The sequence below is a fragment of the Chroicocephalus ridibundus genome, chromosome 3, assembly GCF_963924245.1.
Source record: "Chroicocephalus ridibundus chromosome 3, bChrRid1.1, whole genome shotgun sequence".
Taxonomy (NCBI): Eukaryota; Metazoa; Chordata; class Aves; order Charadriiformes; family Laridae; genus Chroicocephalus; species Chroicocephalus ridibundus.
The window spans coordinates 26,880,354-26,903,216 of record NC_086286.1 but is presented as its reverse complement, the minus strand read 5'-3'; the positions used below and the strand labels follow the sequence as shown (position 1 = coordinate 26,903,216).

Genomic DNA, 22,863 nt, shown 5'->3' with positions numbered 1-22,863 from the left:
AGTTCAGTTTTCTTGATTTTTTTTTTTAAAAAGTTTTCTTAACATTTTCCTTCAGAATTTAAACTCTTCTTTCTTACCAAGGTTTAGATGACTTTATAAAATGAATACTGTTTCTTTAAAGCTGACGCAGTAAGAACAAGCAGGCTGTCTTAGATTGCAGACCATTTCATTTCTCATAAGCGTGCTATCATTAGCTACCTTTAGGAGAATGAATTATATTGATTGGTTCAAATCAAACTTGTGACCTGGTGGCAGTATTAGATGTTTGTTACAAAGCATCACCTCCTCATTAATCTTTCATTAGACAGCGTGATCCGAGAAGCCAGCAGCAGTCACACCACGCTTACTCTCTCGAGTGATGCCACCACAGAGGGCTCCCTTATTGGATCACGGCAATTACTGGCCTTACAATGCAGATTCTGAAAGCCTTATCAAATTTCCTCCTAGATATGGCAAGCTTACAAATAATCATGTGCTGTTTCTTGGGTGAGGACATCACAGAATTACACCAAAATGCAGTAAGCTCAAGTCATTTGCAATTAAACATGTGACTTTTAATTCTGAGATGATACATCTTTATTTACATCATATGAAGTATTTTACAGAAAGCCAAAATACATAAAATTAAGAAGTTACAGTCAAAGAACAGAAAACTGCCAAATCAGATTTCTTTATGGGAGAAACGAAGCAGGATCTCCAGTATCTGGATTGCTGGCCTCTCAGTGCCATGATTTAAAGGAACTGAGTAACAATTGCAAGTAAAGAGCAGACAGTATGAGAAAGAAGCTCTAAGCACTGCCAGAACAGAGCCCAAGAGGGGGACATAGGTTCTAATTTTCAGCTCAACAGGACATCATAACAAGGCTTGTTGGGGGGGGCGGGGGGGAAGTTGGAAATTGTGCTACTCTAACAGTGCATTATTATTTGCATGCAAACATAAAAGTTAAAATTTTAGCGACTCTGAGTGAAGAAGAGTCTTAATGGTCTCTGCAGTGGTCTCTTAATGGTCCAGGGACTGCAACGGACCTATACTTCCAGGGATCCTCAGGCTTACAAGTATAAGGATTGTATCACTAAACTATTTTCTGCAGACATATAAAGGTAGCATTAAACTCTGAACACAAGACATCCCATTAACCTCTGCAACCATTAAAATAAGAAGGCCTAGCAAAGGACAAAACAACTCTCCATTAGAAGGGAACTTAAAAACGCACACTGCAGAAATGTCATTACTTATGCAGCTTAAAAATGATTCTGGCTAGATTACCAAGTTTTGATCAGGGATATGGAAAAGTGACACATCGAGCACACACTGACGTAATGCAACCACCTCACTAGTGCCTCAGACAACATGGTAAACGTCTTCCAGTCCCACAGATGTTACACCTCCTAGAAACACCGTCCATGGCCGCTCCCATGGCAAACTCAGCACAGCCGTCCACTATCCGTATAACTGTGAAAGGACAGGCAGCCTACGTAGAGTACCAAAACTAAGACTGACTTCTTATCCTGCATTAAAAAAGTCCCACAAAAAGACTTCCAGGACAGCTAGATTTAGCTAATGCTCTAAGTTGTAGGTTCATCTCATTATGGGCAGTACAAAATGTCAGTGTGACATTTACTACACAAACTCCAGTGGTTCAGAATTTGGAATTTGCTCTTAAAAAGATAATTTGAGCTTTAGGAAACTGAAGTGCTCACATGCTAGTTTCGGGTAAGATACAAGTATTCTGAGAAAAGATGCAAGTCTCTGGAGAAAAACTTTTCAAATGTGAACATGCCATTCTGATGCAGAAACCGAGACTGATAAAAGAGGAATAAAATATATGAGCACTGTCAAGAGAAAACTATTATATATCTTCAGTTGCACTTAACCTGCAAGAAAGACCAAAATTTAAATATTTATAACAGAAAACCATGCATTTATACCCTACCATTGCATTTACATTACAGAATTAAACATTTTACCAACAACAGGTGAATACAAGAAATACACTCCAAGTTCCAACAAAAGAGTTGTCAAGCTAATATGCCTTAGGCAAGACTGTAAGCCACCAAATAGACTTTCTGGATGACAATCCTGTGCCTTGACAAAATGCAGTAATAATAATGTTAATAATTCAAACATATGCACGTGAATAATTTTAACCAGTGCAACTGCCTTAGAAGTTACCCAGAGATTACTTAATCTATAACTGAAAGGTAGGCATCTATGGGGCAAAAGGTAACAGCTGTGTTACACAATTGTTTTGGTTGGGGAATATATTCTAACTGAAACTCCAGAAATAATTTAGGCAGCTCTATAAATATAATTTAAGGATACAGAGGTTAATAATCTTGAAAAGAATCCTTACTGACCACAAATGGCTTCTTTCCAAAAGACACCTCTGTATCACAGCATTCCACTACACCTTCCTAGAGGCGTGAATCCCAAATACTGAATTTTTAATACCAATTCCTAGAACGCAGACATGGTCAGTAGATGTTTCTAATCCAAGTTTTTATTGAAGCTAATGACCCTGACTCACTAAATGTGATAAAAATCAAAGCACAGTGCTAAAAACTGTGACAGCCATATCAGTTAATCACATGGACCATGCACCTATTTTAAGCATGAGGCTGACAGACTGTTATTTATTCTTTTTAACTCCTGAAAACACATACATTAAGGAATAATTGTACTGTTAATTTACTATAAGATTTCCATCAATAGTCTCTATATTAGTACCATACTGTGAAATGTTGAAAAAGGAAGGAATTATATGATGCTGTGACTTTTAAACTCCATATAACTAATAAGCCATCATTAAGAAGTGTTAGATGTGTGAAAGACAAACTGTTTACATCTAGAAGAACCAAGAAAAGCATATTTTAATTTTGCAATTTACCAAGCCTCAGAATTCCTTGTTCAAATTGCTGGAGATTAATAATAAACTGTAGGTGTCATTATGATCACAGTTATACAAGCCTATTACAATGAAGCCAAAGGCAGTTTACATTTTTCAACAATGCTATTCGTTTCACCCAAGAAGTCAGAAGCGGATCATTTACAATAGCAGACAATAATATGACATATGAAACATATCTGATGTAACTGGTTCTTACTGGTAAACCAGTCCGTATAAAGCCATTTGTGTTAGGAAGAAAAAAAAAAAGGAAAAAAATAGACCACCAAAAATACTCATTCACAAGGTATACAGCTCCACAACTCTTGTCTAAACTGCAAGCAGCTGGATGTATTTCTAAGTGCCATCCTGATCGAAACAGAGTTTATAGTTCTGGCAATGTTCTTTCCACAGTATGGTGGCAAAATGAAACCCTGCACATGGAGCAATGTGTAAATTGGCTTCAAATGTCTTACTGCAAGATGTTACAAGACTTCGTGTGTGGAATATTTTTCCGTTTGGGACATGCAAAGCAGGGAATGTCGATCTTCAGATCTAGGAGCTTCCTGCACAGGGAGGCCTCGAAAATAAATAAAAGCTGCATTTTAGTAAATGAAATAACAGTATATCTCCATGCTTCCCTCAGGCTCTTGCTTGCTTGGCTGGAAAACTGAGATAAAATGGAGCAGCTCATCTGCTTCTCAACAAGACGATGAGAATTCTTTTCATTCTAAGAGAAAGTTTTGCATTTGAAAAATCATGTTTTCTGACAACAAAAAAATCCTACCAGAGTCCTCATTTCACCAATCATAATTCCATTCATTTCACCAACTATAACTTCCCTTGCCTTTCATTATTGCTTCCCTCCGAACCACAAACCCCTGTTTTCCTGTTCTAACTGTGGACTTCTGACTTTCTTTGCTTCACCACCTAGAAATGCTCCAGGAGGCTAAGATACCTGAAGTAAAATCAAATAAACTTAAACTTAACAGAAACTACATTTTTCATATATAATCACAATCAGTTAGAAATTCCAAAACGATACTAAGGACATTCCTTGAAGTTTTGGAATAAATGGTATGGCTTCATTAAAAATTAAGGTGCTGTAGTCAGAGAAATGTTAACGTCTTGAGTGCTAGACTTTACTTTTCTCTGCCAGTATCACTGATATAATTCTTTTGAATTAATAAATACGGCTGAATACATTTTCTGAATTTTGTCAGGGGCCTGTCAGCAAGCTTACTGCAACAAGGAAACCTTTTGGAAAGCCTGTATAACAATAACCTTCCCGATATATACTCAGGGCAGAAAACAAAAAGTGTGATAAAACCCACGGGATATGGACTTAGAGAAAGACCTGAATCTGTGCTTATATAAGGATGACAAATCCTTGCATGATGGAGACTGTAATTTGTTTCTTATTTGATAGAGTGAATTAAATCTCACAACTGTAATCCAAAACTCCAACAAATATTCTAATACAACTCTTGTATTTGATTCTATGCAGAACTTTTATTTACAGACTTTGATCCTGCCTTTGTGTACTTCAGAGAACAACCCTGGTTTTCAGCTCCTTTCAGAAAAATCCAAACTCTCAAAGGCTCACACCAGAAATGAAGCAGGGAGGGAAAATTAACTTGTCTGAGAGAACTACCATTTACTCACAGTTCTCATCAGATTAATACAGAAACTGGGTTCCTATCCAGACTGGTCACTGGCTTTTTTAATCTTATATATGTGATGCAATACTTAAGTGTGGTAAAGAATTAAATACTTAAACCCTGCTATAGCAGAGCATTTAAGCAAGTAATCCCAATGAAGTAAGTAACTAAATATGAGATGTAACTTTCATGAAGACAGTCACACTATGAGAAGTTTAGCAAAGGTTTCTACAGCTGACTTTCAAATATATAGGATTATGGGAGGAGAAGGAATAACCCAGATAAAGCAAAAAACCAGCAAATTTTAAAAAAGGTTAAATTAGGTTATAAGAACATATTTAGTATGTAAATTCACCTACAAAAAACCTAAAACATTTCTGTAAAGAGCAGTAGCAACTTTAAAGGGTATTAACAGAGCAAGGTCTGGTTTAAAATAATACCCACATTGAATCTTAGATTGTGAAGTACTGTGCTGAAGCAGGAGTAACTGGGGATAATGGGACCCAATTAATTCATAGATGGATAATTTTTCCATAGAAACTTAGAGTTGAATAGAGGAAATAACTCACCAGTACTAAAGGATGATAAAACAGATGTTTGTACTGTAGCCATCAACATTCATCTGGCATCTAGACTGTTTAGTTTAGAACACATGGTATAAGAATGATGAAATACTGTGAACAAGTTTACAAAATCAAACATATATCTCATTCCAAAAACAGACTTTCTGCCTCACAAAACAAAATTAACTTCACCAAGCTTACTGCTCAAAACCAACCAAAATAATTCACAATGCTGCCTCTGAATAATTACTTTTTTGCTGGTCTTGCCACAAAATTACGCAATTTCACTAACTCTGTACTATTTCAACAGCGGGAATAGGTATTCTGCCTGTTTGTATAGATTAGTTAGCACGCATTTTCTAGATATCCACATCAGTAATAATAGTAACATCTTTCTAAAAGATTTGCAAGCATGGATGAGCCTTGTTTACATACAGAGTACGTAAAAAAACATGAAACTAGATGTATTTTGTGGAGGTTTCGGATTTTACCAAGAGCTTCTGGTATAGCATAACTCCCTCCTGTGCTGTCATTCAGATCACAGATTTGAGAAAACCAAAACATGTTCTCATTTACTTTTAAGTCTGTGGTATATGTATCCAGCATGGAATTTCTCTGTAAGCAAAATTTACTTAGGTAAAGCATTATTTACTAATCAAGTGTTTGGTAATACATTAAGCAATTCAAATACCTCCTATAAAATCAACAGTGTACTTTCCAAGGACCGCAGAATGCATATTCTTCAGACATTAAGAACCACCCACCAGAGTGAGTCACACAAAATCCCAATACTTGGTTTCTTTCCAAACAGTCTTACAAGAACATGAGATTGAAAACTAAAGATTTATGGTAAATGACTGTTGGTTTTGTAATATGCTCTGAAATTCTAATAATCAATCAGTTGTAAAAAGGTTTAATCTGCATGTGACAACATGGGGCAGCATCCACTAGAAGGAAATCTAAATATTTCATCTGCGTTAGATAGGTTTTAATAACTTTCTTTGGTTTCTTTTTCTGCATGACAGAGTTCTTGATTAGAAAGTCATACAGAAAATATTAAACTGGACAAATTAATCTAATTTACAACCAATAAAAAAGTTAAAAATATAAAATCCATTGGAATAGTAGTAAGCTATAGTTAGACATTAATGGTATTTTTATATGTATTCATACATATGCATAAAATAAATTACTTGTTATCAAACTGTATGATTGTGTTCATCTAGAACACCAGCTTGGTAAGGAATGTATATGAATACAGTGGTTTCTATACCAAGGTATACTAACACATATGTACATTGAAATGTAGAGGTTAGAATCTGGAATTTGTACCCAACCTATCTTAAATACAGGTATTGTATCTACCATACAGAACAGAGCGTCTGATCCTATTCTAACAACAGCACTCCCACTGTCATACGGAGAGTCACTTCCATATATACATTAAAGCAATGCTAGCAATATTTTATGCATTAAAAAAACCCAAATAACTTGTTATGCAAAAAATAGTGAGTTTGACATTACTTTGTGAAAAACTTGGCGGAAGAGATAAGGTTATAGATTAGTATAGGCACACAGGATGTGTTACTGGAACAGTTCTGTATGTATTTTGAAATGTACTTGATTAATTAAATATACTTTATAATTATGAATAATGTAGATGGAGTTACATTAAGAAAAATGTTTAAATTCTAAACTGGTAACATCAAACAGAACAGAATTGCCTGATTTCCTGTGAAAAATTCACATTATCAGGTAAAAGAGATGGACATTTCAATAGTAACTGAAAACAAAAATGCAGAACCGTACAGAGCCCTTCCACGTTCAGTCCTGCTGACCAAGGAGGAAGAGTCATCTATGCAGAATTAATATTTGAGCACAATGTCTGCTCAGCATTCAGAGCAGTGAAAGAACAGGCACTGCACATCCAGCACAGGGAACAAACAAGAATCCAGAAATCCTATTTTTCCAAGGCACAGTTACATTCCGCATATGCCAGTAGGACCTCCCAGTGCATGCAGCCAAGAGGTAAACTAAGATTCATAAAGGCGGCAGTGAATATAGATGTGCAGCTATGAAGGGAAGTTTCCCACTTTAACATGGGAAACTAATGGAAATTCTGTATACCGCAAGCTCTCAGAAGAACAGTCCTATAAAGCAGAACTGCTGTCCTCATTAAACAATTGTCTTGGTGGTTGTTCATATTGATCTTAAATTGGCTATTCACTAAACACATTGCATCTCAGTCAAATGATTTTTGACTATGCAGTTTATTTAATGTAAATTTTTTTGAGCCACTAAGTATATTTAGATATTTACATGATAGTTAGACTAGAAAACTTCAGATCATATTCTAGCAACACATTTTTTTTCTACTATAAACAGCAACGTTCTAATTCTTACCTGTTGAGAATGAGTGAATTTAAGGATTTAACTAAATCCTTTATGAATTTTAGTTAAACACTGAAGATTAATTCAATGTGACCCATTCCAGTTTTATATTCTATACTGCTTGCTATGTCACTTCTCTACCACAAAACATCCAAATAGCTACCTATAGTTGATCTACACATGACTTAATCTGCATACGTGTAAAAATAATTCTGTAATACCGTATTTTAAAGTCAAGAATTACTCAAGATGTATGCATCATAAGGTCCTGTTTAAAGTTACTTTAAAACCTCTTGTGTACATCATTGCTTAGAATTTTAAAAGTGTGAAGTGCAACTGACATACTATTATTTTCATGTAAGGTGTGTTCACGCTGGCATATGGATTTTTTCATGAGAACAAGAACTTCCGTACTCCTTCAGTCTACGTGACTTTTATCTTAGACCAACAGAAACAATAAAATCAAATAAAAAGAGAAGTGCCTCCAAGAGTTGTCCTCATAAAGGAAAAAATTATGTTAACTCACAGTAATTAAAAATGCAGTCATTACATTGGCTGCGGTATAATCTAGACATGCCTGCTCTAGTTTTGTAATATTTTGCTGGGATACTTGTAGCAATCTAGGCAGGGCAGCACAGACCTCAGCAATGGCTAGCAAAATGGTCTACTTCAGGCAGTCAGGAGCTCAATGGAATTGAAAGCTTTATAATAGCAATACAGTTTGCAATTCTCACACAAGCTTTGCTCATCAAATTTATAACTACGCCTCCTTGTAGTCTTTAATTCAGACTATGTGCTTGGATGATAAGTGCCCTCACTTCCCTAGGTTTTGCCTTTACATTTATAGGAATTAATACTTTCATTCTTCAAAAGGCCCATACATGAATGAGACTGGCATGTCAGATCAACGACTACTTTTTGATCTCAGACCCACTCCTGCAGGCTTCTTTGAAATTTGATATTAGATACAGTTTTGCTGTAATCTTAGCTCAAGCTGCAAGTTAAATATTGACCTTAATTTAACTCCTATCTCTACATTAAAAAAACCCAACAACCTAACTTGATACGGCACTGGAAAATTAAAGGACAGGTAAAGGTCAATTTACACAACTCATCAGTTGCTCGCACACCACTTCGTAGTGTGGATACTTACTTACCATGCTTTATATGCTACTAGCGTTTCACAGATGTTCACAACTACTTCCACGTCTCCAGAACAAACAATCCACTAATAATTCAGAGAGTAACAAAATCCACTACAATAAAAGAACCCAGGGAATATGCACCTGAATTCACCCTAACACCCAAAAATAAGTGGATTTCTTGTACGAACACATTATCTCACACACCACTTTGCATTGTGCTCCCTGTTTAGGCTAACTTGAGGACATGAGTTACACAGTAGAAAAAAAAAAAAAAGCCCACTATCTGGAGACAACAAATTCACAGTGGCTGTCCTCACTGAGTGGTTCCTCTCAATACCTACAGATTGACCACATCAACTCAGATTCATCACTGTCCTTATGCCAGCAGTGATACAAGGATGTAAGCAAGCTGGCTTTCACCTTCTTCAGCGAGAGTCAGCGTCATGCACAACCATCAGAACAACTCTGGGCAGTTCTCCAGATTCCCCAGTTTGTGCTCCTGATGTAGTCCTTATAAATTATTACAAGAAAGCTGGCTACCTGTACGCAAAACCATTCTGACTGCTCCCTCCCCTCGAATGACTTCTGTGCTTGGACTGTGTGCAGGAGCCAGGAACACAGAGGCAGGATGCTATAGTGGCTATGAGGAGAAGGAACAGAGAACCAGCGTACAGGGAGGAAGACAGGACCCTTTTACTCTCTTATCCCCAATATCTGCACATGGGGTAAGGCAGACCAAAAAATGGCTCCTAAATGTAGAATCAGTACATGATCATGCTGACATGTTAGTAAAAAAATACTTTTTTTCCCCGCTCTGTTACAGTTATTACCCATTTCTTTTTTTCTCAGGTAGGAAAAAAGACTTTAATCAAGAAAAACACTAATACCTAAGATTAAAGAAGCTCCACCAGAAAATTTTCCTTCTAAAAACTTAATCTGTGAGTAGAGATGTTGCTACAATACATAGTACAAGATGTGCTTTGTTCTTTAATTGTCTCAAAGAAATAAAGCAACATTACTGCACAGAACAAAAATATGCTCTACAATCTACTTCAATACATTTCTTTTCCAAGACTTGAACAGCAACATTAATCAAAGAGTTAAGTATCACTACTACAGAAAAAGTAGCCCATGCCCCCCGACAGATGCACATTTATATTTAAAAAGCAATGTAATGGTTCCTTATACTGACTTTTACATGTATACAGTTCTCAAAGACAGCAATAGTGTTCCTCACAATGGAAATGTCTATGTGGCCAGGGATGTGTACTACATAGACGGGAAAAACAGTTACTAACCTTTTCATATCTTTTTCTCAGAATAGATACATCTCTTCCACTCTTGGTTGAGGCATCTTCCAGGCACTAGAGCCAGATTTTTCTTGGCACTGAGTGGGATGAGCACTTTGTATGCTTTTGACCAGAGTAGACACCACTCTGACCTGTTTTGCATTCCATCATGTGAAATTACTGATGGATACACACAATGAAATGGAATAAAAGGCAGACCACACCTTAAAGAGAGCAGGCAATTCTAAAAAAGGAAAATTGATACTTTGCTTATTTTTATATGACTTTCAAAATGTATTTTGTAGATCCTAAGAATCACAGTCTATTTGGAAGACATGAACAACATTACCAAGTCTGCATCAGACCTCAAAGTGGCAAAGCACTTTGCAATGATACAAATGGGTGACCGAGTAATTAATTTGCAGAATTACAAAAAAACCCTGACTCCCCTACTATATTGTGTGTGCTATTTCAAAATCATAAGGTAATCTACATAATGTAACTGTAAGGTAATCTAAAAAAAAAATAAAATCTTACAAGCAGCTGGCACTTCAAATCCTCAGTAAGAGAATACTATCCAGCAAATACCTGTTAGAAATTATCTATTGAGAAGCGGGTAGACATTTTATTTTTTCTACATATGGAATAAACAGGATAATGCTAAGGCTTCAGTTTAGAGTAACACAGAGGGTTAGACAATCAGCTGAGGCCTAGAGGTTAACAAAATGGGAGGTGGATGCGTACAGTTTCAAGCAATTTTGTTATGTCATTGTGTCTGGCTGTAATGACAGCCAACAGGACCGTCCTTGTTTGTGCAAAGCATCAAGCCTTGCCTCTTTCTTATTCCCCATTGTAAAGATCAGACACTTTTATGTAAGATATCCCAATATACTGTCCTGTCTTGATGCTTTTTAGTGATCCTTCGGCTACTGCTCTGGGAATCTTACAAAAATGCCTTGAAGACAGAACAAACCTCCTTTTGTCCAAAGACAAGATGTGTATGTTCAACCTTACAGAGGAGAGTTAAATAGCACTAAAGCAGCACTCTTGAGAGAAACAGGCTTGCCCAGCCTTGAGAAGGCCATGAGGAGTCCTACTGCTGTCTTCCATGACCTAATAGAAGGGTGTAGAGAAGATAAAGTCAAACTCTTTTCAGAAACACGCAGTGAAAGGACTGCACTAGGTGAGGCAATGGCCACAAGTTGCAACAAGGGAAATTTTGATTAGATATTAAGAAATTATTCACCATGAAGGCAGTCAAACCTTGGAACAAGTTACTGAGAGGAGATGCAGAATTTCCGTCATTGGAAATGCTAAAAACCTGACTGGACAAGGCCTTGGGCAAATTCATCTAAGTAGGCCGTGCTTTCAGCGGTGGTTTGAATTAGACAAGCTCCAGAGATCCCTTCCAATCTATATAATCCTGTGATTCTTGACCAGGCATTCCTCTTCTCAGAAACAGAGGATGGGATAAAGATTCAAGAAAATAATCCTGTTAGTGTATCTCTGGTTACTTTAGAAGCCTTTTCTTAAACATGTCCTATGTTTACCTCCACGCCATTTTCTTGTGGCAAACCTGGAAGGGAGGTATAGGGGCTGCTGCCGTGGAAGCTTTGGAATTCTTGTTGTATGAGGGGCAAAGTAGAAATCAGGGTCCACAGCAATATAAAGAAATGAGAGACAAACTTAATGAAGAAGAGCAGTCCCACGAACCTACCTATTTAATGCTATGCTATTTACATTACAGACAGTTGTTCAAGGAATGTAAGAGCACCAGTTCTCATCCACATCAAAGCTTTGCATGAGAAGAGTGCCCATCCTGTCCTGATGCTACTGGTTTTTCCATCTCTGATACCGAGATACACATACCAAGCATGGAAGACACGTGCTATCAGTGGAAGAATTTCTCTTAGGTCTTCCCAGAACACTTGTGCTCCTATTACAGTCCGATATCTTTATAGCGAAGCTGAATTATATCAGGGGATATCTTAACAAAGTTTTCACCTTTGCCCAATGTTTTATGACATCTATATACAAGAAGTGATAGACATTTGCTCCTAAAATTAGGAATAGCACTGTAGCATGAGTAATACCCACAAAATTCATAGCCAAGAAAGGAACGCTGCTAGTTAATGCTTTACTTTTCTGCAGTTCGCTATTTCTAGTAAGTTTCGAATGTATTTTTTAACTGGGCAGTGTTCCTTTGCTCCAGTGCTGCAGGGCATTTCTTGATAATCAGGAGGAAGTAAGAGAAAAGAAATGAGTGTTACTTTCAGCAACAGCTGAGTCACAGTAACATTTCACTACGCAACACCCTGCCCCTTGTGCCCTTCTGCTTACAGGCTGCAGCAACCTCAGCTGCCTACAAGTTGAAAGTCATGTTCAAAAACCAAACAATGAAATCAGCAACTTCTGTAACGTGTCACATGGATCTGTGAGCATGATTTTGGGAAAGTTCCAAATTTAGAAAATGTTTCTCCTACTATTCCAATTATGTGGCAAGAACTTTTTGTTTCCATGGTTGGTTTGTAATACTGTGTAGGATTGAGGGTTTCATCCTGAAAATAAAGATGAGATATTACTGGATACTGAATAACAGTGACAATGGCCACTAATGGTCCTCCATTATGTGTGTGTGCATATTAGGAACTCCAGTGAATTAATCAATACACGTTTATTATGTCATACAGTGATCAGCTAATCTCAGTCAATAGAGAGACTTGTGCTGCCCTCAATAGCATTTGGATCAAACAAGCCATGATGCAAAAAAAAAAAACCCAACGCCAAATCAGCTGATATTGAACCATTGGGTATGTGCTAAATAAGGATGACTAAAGTTCCCAAACTGACTATTCAGAGGCAGTATGTCAGATTCCCATACTGCTGCACACTCACAAATACAGTCAACTGCCAGTAAATGGGGCAGCTGTTTCAGCTTCATGATGGTTAGAGTTTATATACCCAGGCTTCACAAACAATGCTAAAAAACCTTGTCATTGTTGGAGACCTGTATATGTTGGCGCATCTGCTAATGCCTATAGATTATTTACCAATATTAAGATACCCTTGCCCTTCTGCAAGGGGTTAACATCACCATGCAGATGAAAAAATGTATGAGCAAACCTAAACAAAAAAACAGTCTCAACTGTTTGCTGAATGAATATATCCTTTGTGTAGCTGAGCTATAATGACAAAGCCACAGAAGCACATAAATGCCTAACCGCATTTTTGTATTACACATTACATACCTATAGTTCAGGGTATAGGGTCAAGTTATTATTACACTTTTATGGCCAGTTTACGTTCTTACCAAATTTATCTCAACGGAACAGTATAAGCATATTGTGCAACATGTTCTTTGCCTCTACCCTCTCCTAAACCAGAACTTCCCAGTTTCATAAATGTTAAAGATAAGTTTATAATATGTAATATGAGCTTGCATATTGTCTCGGCCGCAGTTCCGACATGAACTCAACTAATCACAGCAGCACTGTGCCACATCAAAGACCCAAACAAGACACTATGCCATGACATATGGCTGCCACTAACTTGTTCAGAACTTGGGTATCTCTGCACATGCAGGACTAGATGGCAGAGACATCCATAGTGTATTTCAGAAAATGACCTATCTGGTCTCTGCAAAGTTGATTGCAGTCTGCACCCATCTGTACACAGGGAAACATTATGTACAGCTCATACTCCGTATTATCAGAACATGAACTAATATTCAACATGCTAAAATGGAGGTTCTCAGAAAGCAGATACAAGCAGGAAGGACATACTGTCATATTTAAATGCTATGCAACACTTCACTAACACAATTGTCAGTGTAACTTGCAAAACTTTAGGTCACCTCCAGTGTCAGATGTTTTAAGACTTCTTCGCAAACCATTAAGCTTTGGAGAAAAGGTATCCAAAGCTACACAAAGAAGGACACAAGTGGCTTTCAACATGTTCTCTACGTATTGTATCATACAATGAAAACAAACGGAGACTGTGAAGAAAGTGCAGAAAAAATTTCTTCCTCTGTGTGACAGCCCTCCTTTAATTTACTGCATTCTGTTATAAACTTATAATCCAATTTTGTGAGAAATAAATGCTTTTTTATGAATCTAAGTATTTAGCAAAATCAAAGACCATTAGAGTCATCTTCCCAATCATATTAACGGCAAAACTCCTATAACTGAATGAATCAAGAGTTAACTCTACAACACATTAAAGAGACAGTTCATAGCAATTAATTGTCCAAATTGTAGGTCTTATTTTTAATAAGAATATCATCACAAAGTTTGTTACGAATGCTAGAGTACTATAATAAACCAGAAACTGTCAAGCTCATCTTTGAGAAACATTAAGCAGGGGGGGGAAAAAGAAAATGTAAACCCAACCCTAAGTAACTTGCCTTACTCCTGTTACTAGAAATAATATAAATCAACACCTGTGGCACTAATGCATTCCAGTACCAGACCTATGCCTATGGGTGCAGCTAACCCAAGTCTTGTAGGGAAAGGATTAGCTTCAAAACGGCACTGTCTCACCACGTCCTTGGCCTTGTGAAGCACATCCATGAGGGGAGAAGAGACTGTATGATTGGGGACATACATTACCTCCATTGTCACTCTTGGAGGATTTACAGGAAGAGAATGAAAAGCACAGCAGAAGTTTTGTAACAATAAGGTACCCCCAAAGCAATGCAACTATGTATTGTAAATACAGTTAAAGAATACTGAAGTGTTTTTGCAGTACTAGATTCTTTGCTAGACATCGTCAGCTACTGGCTGATAGCCTCTCATACTCAGTGAGAACAGATAGGGAAATCGACATTTAACCTGGTCTTTAAAACGATTGCTGAAATTTATTTAAGAAGAGAACTTATTCATTTTGGGTCAACATGATTTATTTTCTTTTATACAGATACCCACTCTCTTTTGTATCTAGATTTTCATTAATATTGTACAAGATTGCTATTCGTAACTGGATGAGAATCTGCAAAGTAACACTTAGAATACCATATCTTAGAATGCACATTTCCTCATTGCAAAATCAGAAATACTGATTTAAAAAAATGTGTCACCTTGTTTTATGGTTCAAACGTACTATAAAATGTTCCCAAGAAACATCTGGTTTGTATTCACACCAGTTTGGTTTAAATACATATGTCAACAGATAATCCTCATATTCCAAGTTTGAATGAAAACAGACCTTTTCACCAAATTCAGCCTCATCCTAATTCCTTCTGAAATAAGTGATAATTTCTACTTCATTAAGTGCAGAATATTATCCACTAGTACTAAACTTAATGAACTTAAAAACCTTACCTTTTAATAATCAATTCATAGCTCATCCCATTATCACTGATCTCAGTGACACAGGAACATATTCTAAGGGATCGTTAAATAAACAAGCCTATGCCTTTTTAGATTTGAAGTTATATTTTTCAAAGAAATGACAACAAGCATAAAAAATAATCATAATAACCTTTATTACAGATATACTCTTATTTTCAACAGCTGAAGACTGTTTTTTTTCCAGTGCTAAATAACTTAGCATTTAAGCAGAACAGCACTCACGAAACAACAAAACTCTACAGCAGTTATGAAGCAGCAAAAGAATAAAACCTGGATTTCTTTATCTGCTTTTTCAAGCCCTTACAAAGATTGCACTAAATACAGCTTAAGTGCCCAGGAGGCAGGCAGGACACTACACTGTAATCACAGTTATTAAAAGCAATCCAAGTTACAAAAGCTAACGCAAAACCAGACTTATATTTAAGTACCATTTTTAGTATAGCACAAAGATTAAAAATCATTATTTTTTCTGCATTACAAAGGGCTTTTAGGACATAAGCTACCACGACAAATTGTTGCAATTCATTTTCCTAAAATGTGAATAAAACAAAGAGAGATTAGGTGAAAGTGAAATAAAAATACGTTTTCAGTAGAGTCTTGAATAACACTGACTGAAACAGTGTGCAACTCAGCCCTTAAAAACACTTCATTATTTATAACATAAATTTAAAATCTTAAAAAAATAATCAACTTATAATTAGGCATGTTGTATCACTGAAATGCATTTTCAAAAGTTAGTGAGAAGAGGGAGGAACCAAGCTTTTGTGGGAAATCTCTCAGTTCCAGGAAGTGAGCAAAATTAGGCAAAAGCTAATTAGAAAGCCTTAGAAGACCCTTCTTAAAACAACAAAGATATAAGAAGTTATCCGAGTTCAAACACAAACCAATGACCAAAAATACCATTTACATACCTGGTACTAGGGGGAAAAGGAGCAGACATTGAAAGTGATCTTCACTTTTAACATTGTGTAGGTTGTGTGTTTTAGCAGCCAAAACTGCGGCTTTTGGTCACACATCAATCCATACGAAGAAAGGAAACCAAGAACAAGCAAACTCTCCCATCCAAGAACCTACACACGCAGTCCTGCATCACTTCAGATAGTGAGAACTGCCACCGAGTTCAGCAGGGACAGGACCACTTGAAAAACTGCTTTATCGTATTTGCATTACTTTTAAATGTAAGGCAGAAAGAAGATACCATGGCAGAATCATTCACTAAAAAATAAATTTGAGATTTAAACATGCAAAAGTCAAAGAAATGAAAGATTAAATTTTCACAAAGCAGCAGTTCTCTCCTCCAGTGTAAATTGTGTGGTGCGTTTCTGCTGATAATGTTTAAATATATTGCCTCGACATGTGTTCATGCATGGTTTTCCTTCTGCTGTCCATTCAACTGAATGAGTAATAAAGGAGTTCTAAGCATTGTGCTCACTTAACATAAGTGTTCCACAGTACACAGTGCCCTGTTTGTGGAAGTTTCAAAATGGTAGTCATCATCTATTGAGTCCATTTGCAACTTCTCATGTTTAGTAAGGCATTCCAAAGCAAAGGCCAAGTTCCAAAGAATGTATGAAGCTAAACAGTCAGGAAAACGGGAGCCCTTGGGGAAAACAATGTTTAACTTTTTTAAACTTCTTTCCACAACTCTTCCTGCTTTGCAAAATATATTTCCCACTGTGATTTACAGTATACTACAGTTGTTTCTTTGTAAATTTAATAAAGTTATTGAATTATTTTTTTTAATAACAATTGAAAACCAGAGTTACAGACCACTAGCAGTCCTAGATAAAGGCAAATATCATTCACAAGCAAACAAAAAAAGAATCAGTGGATATGGTGGAAGTGCCAGGAAGTTTTGGAAGAAACAAACAGAACAGAAGTTTCAAAGAGCCCGAGCTGCATAAAGAAGATGTATGTGAAACATTTTGACTTTACGGTCTTGGAAACATTGATTTCGGGGTGGGAAGGGAGGTGAGGGTAGGAAGGATTAGAATGCAGAACACAGCAATAATGTTTAATCTATTTTTGAACTTTGTGAGTCACATTTAATGTAAACTTTCAAGTTGCACTGTTGGTAAAACAGTGGTAACAACAACAAAAAGTTCATAAATTATGTAATTCATTGCGTCATGATAAACACTACCAGGTAACAATCCTGCACTGACCCTGTGAATGGACTAGTTGACAAAATGTCAATTAGAAGTTAATAGATTTATGAAATAGTTTAATGTTAAATGAAAAGCTATGATAACCTTCTGATATGAATTAAAGTTTATGATTAATTCACAGGTAACTATCACAAAATTTCTTAGAGATGAATGCTGTGAAATCTTACCAGGATTTGAGGACAGAAATAAAAAAGGGACCTTTCTTTTAATAAGTTATGCAAATTGTCAGTAATGTAACAAATGTCACAAATTGAATAAATTTATTTGTGAGACTATTAGACTACAGCAGATTTAATGAATACCAGTATTGTTTCAGTTCTGTAATTGTTCTGCAGAAAGTAGTAAAAGGTCAAAGAAAAACAGCTTAGGCCTTTAATGTGCAGTTTCTACTTATCTTAGGTATTTACATGATAAACAGTCTTAGCATTATGCTCACTACGTTGCTACGAGGTACAAAATGTATTATCTGTATTTGTCAGAAAGCATTAAATGACTTACCTAAAGCACCCTGTGGTAGACTGTATATTTCTTAAGTTTCTTGCTCACATCCTAACTACTTTTTCTACCTGAAAAGAAAAAGGCTCAGGATCACTGATAGTTCTGCTTACACTTGCTCGGAGAAAGGAAGTGATCACCTAAGGAATCAAACAAAATAATTTCATTTCTCAAAATGAGAATTCACTCAGCCATGAATTCCTGACTTTGGTGCTGCTAGAAAAACAGGAGATTCCCATGAAGAAAACTACAGGGTACTGACTTAGTAGTGCCTATGCTTGACTGTTCATAAGTAACAGCAGAACTGTACACACTAAGGGATTTGTAAACTTTTTTTAAACATTAATTTTCTCATATACCTTCATCATCCAGACTATACCCACTTCTACAAAAACTTCTATCATGTCCCTTCTTGAATTCCATCTTTCCTCATTAGATTCACAACCACAATGTAATAAATAGCTTTAAGGGTAACTGCCATCCTCCACCTTGCATAACCTAACGAACGATCTAATGAGAAAATGGTATTTCAAATACATTTCAAATGTATCATGTTTTCTCTAGAATGAAAAAGCCAGACTGCAAGAACTGACTTGACATTCAGCTCTGGTTCATAACAAAAGGAAATCCTTATGATTGTGAAGAAGAGAAAGCAGGGCGTTTAAGTCACAGATATAACTCCCATTTACCTTTTTGGAGAGCTCCCACAGAAAAAGGAAGACTACCACAAATCACAAGTGTAACATAGCCAAATCTTCTCTATAGCCACAGGAAAGGTGCAATTATAATTTAGCAACAAAACAGCAACTCCTCCAGGCAGCAAACATCATATTGAGAAACAAAAATCACTCCTCCTTTCCCTCTACCCTCAGGCTCATAATTAAAGGAAACTCAGAAGAGATCCTCTTTATTTCTATTGCTTGAAAACAAAGAGCCCTGTTGAGTCAGAGAATACATCTCTCTCTCTCAACTTCCACCAGAAACTCCTTCTAGTCTGCCCTGAAAATGGGTTCCAGACATAGACGGCATTAGAAAATGTATTATTTTTTTAATCAGATCAATAGATCGAAGTTGTTAAAAGAACGTGGACCTTCGTAAGTCTCACAAGAATTAAAATACCCTGATTACATTAAAAAACTATATGTTTTCAGAGAAAAGGGTAATTAGCACTTAGAAGTGTGGAGGGGCCTTAATCATCATGGAATTTAAAGAACAGCTGCTAATTAGTGCATGTGTGAAAGCAGAGGGCTGACAGGCAGAATAATGTCAAAATTAAGTACCAAATTTATGTTTCTGTTGAAACCACATTTTTTAAGGGTCCACCTGAGTTTAAAAAGTTAAACTCTGGGCTTATGTCTTGGAGGCACTCTATCAGTCCACTTGGATTGCTCTGCAAAAATATTCTCCAGCTGCTGACTGGCTATTTCCATCCTTCAGCTCGTGAGAGCCACTCTAATGTCTGGCAGCTGTTCAGATTTATCCCAGTAACTTCCATGAGGACATTCAGTATATTGAGCAATTAAGTCACATTCTGGGATGGGAATGAGTAGGATCCATAGATTGCGGTAGGTCTGCTGTAGAGGGCATTTATTATGCAAGACTCACACACAGTCTGATTCTGCTCAGTACTCACCAACTTCCAGCAAGGCTGTGTCTAACCGGGCACCACCTGAAAGCTACGACGGGCAAATGAAAAATTCTGCGAAAGCTTCATATCAAGGCATAGGACTTTTTTCAGGAAAAGGGGATTATTCAACTATTTTCCAGGGAGGTTCTAGTATAGGATAGTACATCACAGGCAGAGATGTAAAATCAGTACAGATTATTTTTTTTTTTTTAGAGTTACAGTAAGCTTTGCAATCGTATTCTGGTAGCTCATTCAAAGGACCATTTCCCTGTCAGCATACAGTCATCCTTGTAATAGTGAGGTAAGCATTGTAAAAGCCCCCTTCAGAGGGGATGCAATGTTATCTCCAGAACTGATAATATATGCTGGGGCTGTTTTGTTGCACTTAGAGCAATTAATTGTACAACTACATGTATATTGGTCCAAACACCACTCTGTTTGACAGGTGTACTCATAGTAGCATGTAACCAGAAACAAGTTAGTGGAAAAGCAACAGCTATTAGATTTCTAGAAGCTAATGAAGTAATCCAGGTTTTTGACAGAGAACAGCACAAATCTGTTGATACAGGTTTCTGGAATTTCTTTTTTAAAGCAGATGAAGGAAAAAAGCCCGTATTCCTGAAAGCTTGTTCACTTCTCTCCTCTCTTCCTTTATAAAATTTGATCTCATAAAAGGCACAGCCACTCTTTAGTAACCATACCACTTTCCCTTGGAATGCTCTGTGACAGCCATATTTAGCTTAAGTTTGCGCTGCACCATGCCATCATTACACTGCGCAACAAAGCCCTTCAAATTGGATATGCAACCTCTGCAAACACAGGCTGCTTTATCATAATGAAAGACTGAAAAGGAAGGATTGCCAGCAACTCTTCAACTACCTTTTTTAGTGCAGTGCCACACCCAAATGGCTGAGTATCTACCTTCTTCAGTTGGTGTAGTTCGAGTTCCTTGTTTCACACGGCCCACCACATTTTCCTTGAGCTCAACCAACCTGAGAAGATGCCATCCCAAGCTAAAGATCTATTTGCTGCGTGGTCTGCCTACAGAAAGCAACAGCTTTGGGAGACACACACACTCTTACTGACTTTTATGCACAATTTCTCAAAAAAGGCACATGCAGAAGGGATCAAAAAGATCCAGCAGCTTTATAATACCACATTTAGAAATACAAAGGGTTACAATAACAAGCGGGTAAGCCTTGTCTACCAAATACTACTATTAAAAGCTTGCACATGTGGCCCGATATCCTTTCAAATCTACAATCATTATAATGCTTTATTTAAATGTAGGATTATCTGATTCTTAGAAAAAAGGCAAAAGAGCCAAGGCCAGCTCCTGCAGGACAGTATAAACACTCCTAGACTTTGATCTTTCACAGCAAGAATACACGGCCAGAGAGGCTACAGAGCATCCTCGGGCTGTTCTTGATAGGAACGGACTTGGCAACCAGACTAGAAATGAAACAGCATCCTTATGAGATTCTAGATATACACTAGTGTTGTCATTGCTGTAGTTAAAAGAAAGACTAACACAAATGGCATCCCCGACGTGGTATTTATGTAATAATTAATTGCGGGGAATGTCGTGTTACAGTTGGCGTAGAAGCTATCCCCCGGGGGAATACACTGCTTCTCTTTACTGGGAGAGCGCAGTACTGGAAGAAGAGGAGCACCATGGTTTCCTCTCGCCCTCAGCGTGACAGAGTTGTTCTTTCACGCAGCACCCCGCAAAAGGGGGTTAAGCAACGCCGCGGGCTCCCTCGCCGATGCCAAATAAAGGCGACCGACGGCCTCTCCTCCCTCTCACAGCTATAAATCCCGCCAGCGCCGCTGGTCCCCCACGACCCAAAGCCGTGACTACCCGCAACACTCAGCGCCCCGGCGGCGGCTCCCCGCTCCGAGGGGCGGTCAAGGCTGGGCTGGACCAGACCGGACGGGGCCGGGGCTCTCCTCCCGCCCTCTCTCCCTCCCTTCCTTCAGCCAGGGTGGGCAGCGGCCCCACAACCCCCGGGCAGGCCGGCACGGCCTCCTCACCTGGGCCCGCCGGCCCGGCCCCGCCCGGTCGCGCGGCAACCGCCGCCGCCCGCTGTAAACACCGCCACGCACGTGACATGACGCGGCACGCACAGCCCCGTACGACGCAGCGGCAGCGCCCGCATTACGTCACCTCGCCCAACGGCGGGAGTGTCTATAAATAACCCGAGGGCGGGCGCACGCGCCGGCGCGGGGCGTGGCGGGGCGTGGCGCCGGGGGACGTTAGCCCGGCCAGGACGTCACCGCCGACGCGTCCGCGGCCCCGCCCTCCTCTTCTATTTTTACTCCTTTGTTTCAAGTCTCCGCCCCTCCGCCGGCAACCGCCGCGGGAGGACGGGATGACGCCATCCGCTTCCCGGAACGATGACGCGCCGTGCGCGCGGGGGGCGCTGGAATGCGGCGCGGGGCTTCGCTGCCTTAAAGGGGCAGCGTCCCCCAGCCCCGCCCCCGGCGGCCCTGACGGACGGGGGCAGCCGGTGGGGCGAGGGGGGGGGTCGCAGAAGGGGGCCGCCGAGCCCAGCCCTTCCCCAGCCCCCGGTGCCGCACCGGCGTGGGGGCCGCGGGGCCCTGCCCGCAGCGCTCCGGCGGGAGCGGGGCAGGTGCCGTCCCCGGGGCTGGCGGCGAAGGTGCCCCCTCCGGGGCGGGGGGTCAGGCCCGAAGCGGCGGGGACTTGTCCGGTGTCTCCTAGGGGGTTCAGGGGACGGGGCCTCGGATGCTGGTGGGGGTCCGGGTCCGGCGGGTCGCGGCACCGGTGCTTACCCGGTGTGCGGGTGCCGCGCAGCCGCGGCCCGGCGAGGTGAGGGGTGCCGGGTCTGCCCGGCGGCGGCGTCCCTCGGCCTCCCCGGGGCCAAGCAGGGGTGCGCATCCCTCGTCCGCCACGGCTCATTTCCAGAGGACGAAGCCCGTCATGTGTTCCCCGTGTGTTTCCAACCGTAACGCAGAAGCACCAAAAAGCACAGTAAAGGCTTTCCACCGATGAAGCCCCTCCGGCGGGGGCTGCCAGCCGCCGGCCCTGCCCCTGCCCCTGTCCCTCCGCCTGCGGGCGGGGCGCAGGGAGCCCCTCGCTCAGCCTGAGGTGGGGATGATGCTGTGGCATCGTATTTAGATCATGGCTCGCAGGGAAACGTGGGGTCCACTTAGTCACCTATGGCATGACCTTATATATTCCCACTCGATTTAGTAACAGCAGTTGGTTTCTTAGGGGGCATGTGAGATTTAATTTATTAACCGAGTTTCTAGGGGAGAAAGTCAGTAAAA

The 22,863-nt window shown here is 39.3% G+C and overlaps 1 long non-coding RNA gene across 7 annotated transcripts in view; it reads right to left on the bottom strand.

Annotated features, from left to right (window-relative positions):
• The window catches only part of LOC134512776 (uncharacterized), a 70,860-nt gene that overhangs the window by 44,729 nt on the left and 3,268 nt on the right, over positions 1 to 22,863 (bottom strand). For 4 of the 7 annotated variants that reach the window (XR_010070234.1, XR_010070232.1, XR_010070231.1 and 1 more), the window contains exons 1-2: positions 21,607 to 21,727; positions 17,949 to 18,016 (exon numbers count right to left, since the gene is read on the bottom strand). This is a non-coding gene — a long non-coding RNA (uncharacterized LOC134512776). Of the gene's footprint in view, positions 1 to 17,948; positions 18,086 to 19,578; positions 19,615 to 21,606; positions 21,728 to 22,863 lie in introns of those variants that run through there. The other 3 variants (XR_010070237.1, XR_010070236.1, XR_010070235.1) reach the window with 3 other exon arrangements.